Source organism: Piliocolobus tephrosceles, chromosome 9, assembly GCF_002776525.5.
Source record: "Piliocolobus tephrosceles isolate RC106 chromosome 9, ASM277652v3, whole genome shotgun sequence".
Classification (NCBI taxonomy): Eukaryota; Metazoa; Chordata; class Mammalia; order Primates; family Cercopithecidae; genus Piliocolobus; species Piliocolobus tephrosceles.
The window spans coordinates 88,001,666-88,003,949 of record NC_045442.1 but is presented as its reverse complement, the minus strand read 5'-3'; the positions used below and the strand labels follow the sequence as shown (position 1 = coordinate 88,003,949).

The 2,284-nt window shown below is 41.1% G+C and overlaps 1 pseudogene; it reads left to right on the top strand.

Annotated features, from left to right (window-relative positions):
* The first annotated feature begins 762 nt into the window (after positions 1–762).
* On the top strand, positions 763–1,567 carry LOC111531311 (annotated as a pseudogene).
* The last annotated feature ends 717 nt before the right edge of the window (positions 1,568–2,284 follow it).

The following is a 2,284-nucleotide window of genomic DNA, read 5'->3' as shown; positions in this document are numbered from 1 at the left end:
GCTGAAAAGCACTATCTATAGAATATTTTCTAAAGGAGTCCAAGAACAGATTTGAGCTGGCAGAAGAAATAACAAAGATAGGACAATCAAAAATGATTAAATCTGAGAAGAGAAAATAAAAAATAGTGAAGAAAAATGAACAGAGCATAAGTGAACTGTGTACCATCAAGGGAAACAAGACATGCATTATTAGTGTTCTAGGAGAGAAAGGGGCCAAAAAGGTTGAATTATTTAATGACTGAAAACCTCCCAAATTTGATGAAATAGATGAATTTACAAATTCAAGATACTCAATCAACACCAACTAGGATAAACTCAAAGTGAGACACATTATAATCAAATAGTCAAAAAAACAAAAACAAAAAGAAGTTTGAAAGCCACAAAAGGCAAGTGACTCACACATATCAATGACCATACAGGGTTCACTGATAAGACTAACAGATCATTTTTTTCTCAGGAACCATACAATCCAGAGGCACTGGGATGACACATTTAAAGAGCTAAAATAAAATCACCTTGACAATCAAGAATTTTATATCTGACAAAATTGTCCTTCAAAAATGAGGGAGAATTTAGGAGGTTCCAAGACAAACAAAAGGTGAGAGTGTCTGTTACCACTAGACCTGTCCTACAAGAAACGCTAATGAGATGTCTGCAGCTTGAAGTGAAAGGACACTAGATAATTATCAAAGCTATATGAAGAAATAAAGATCTGGTGTGTGCAGGTGGGGAATTCATGTGGAGGTCAGAGTGGAAGCAGGTGTGAGAGGGCCCCGCAGAAGGAAACATGGCTGTCAAAGTGTTTGAGTACATTGGAAAGTTTGGCCTGGCCTTAGCTGTTGCAGGAGGCCTGGTGAACTCTGCCTTATATAATGTGGATGCTGGACACAGAGCTGTCATCTCTGACCAATTCCATGGAGTACAGGACACTGTGGTAGAATTATCTTTGATTGCCCTTCTCAACCATGTAATGTACCAATCATCACTGGTAGCAAAGCTTTACAGAATGTCAGCATCACACTGCGCATCCTCTTCCTGCCCTTCGCTAGCCAGCTTCCTCACATCTTCACCAGCATCGCAGAGGACTATGATGGGCATGTGCTGCCCTCCATCGCTACTGAGATCCTCAAGTCAGTGGTGGCTGCTTTGATGCTGGAGAACTATTCACTCAGAGAGAGCTGGTCTCCAGGAAGGTGAGCGGCGACCTTACGGAGCGAGCAGCCAGCCACCTTTGGGCTCATTCTGGACGACGTGTCCTTGACAGGACTGGCCTTAGGAAAGGAGTTCACACAAGCGGTGAAAGCCAAACAGGTGGCTCAGCAGGAAGCAGAGAGGACCACATTTGTGCTGGAAAGGCTGAGCGGCAGAAAAAGGCGGCCATTGTTCCAGCCAAGGGCAATAGCCAAGCAGCCCAGCTGATGATGGCCAACTCACTGGCCACCGCAGGGGACGGCCTGATGAGCTGCGCCAACTGGAAGCCCCAGAGGACATCAGGTGCAAGCTCTCGCTCTCCAAACATCACCTACCTCTGTCAGGGCAGTCCCAGCTCCTCCATCCGCCCCAGTGAGGGCTCCCACCCCCTACCCTGCCTGCACCTGTGCGGGCCAACTGTGCCACAGCCTGGATGGTTAACACTGCCTGCCTTCTGCCCCCAACCCAGAAATCACTGTGAAATGTCACGATTGACTTAAAGTGAAGGAAGTAAAAGTAAAATCACTTCAGGTCTCTAAAAAATAAATATATAAATGAAGATCTCCAGTAAAGGTAATTTCATGGGTAAATATCAATGCCAGTATTATTATTTTTTGACTGATAATTCCACTTTGTGTTTACTAAATGATATAAATACAAATGTGTAAAATATGAATCTATGTTATGGCTACACAGTATATAAAGACGTAATTTGTGGCAGCAATAACATAAAAGGAGAAGACAGAAATGTACATGAACACAGTTTTTGTATGCAATTAAAGTTAAGTTGGTATCAATTCAAAGTATATTGTTACAAACTAAGGATGTTAAATGTAATCCCCATAGTAACAAAAAATAAAATATCTCAAGAATATACACAAAAGTAAAGGAGAGGAAAATCAAATTGGTTTACTAAAATTGAAAAATTAAAAATGTAACTAACCCTAAAATGAGGCAATAATGGAATAATGGAACAAATGTATTAGACATACAGGAAACAACAATAGCAGATATCCTTCCTTATTAGTAAATGTAAATGCATTAAACCCTCTAATCAAAAGGTGGATATTAGCAGAATGAATTTTGTAAAAAG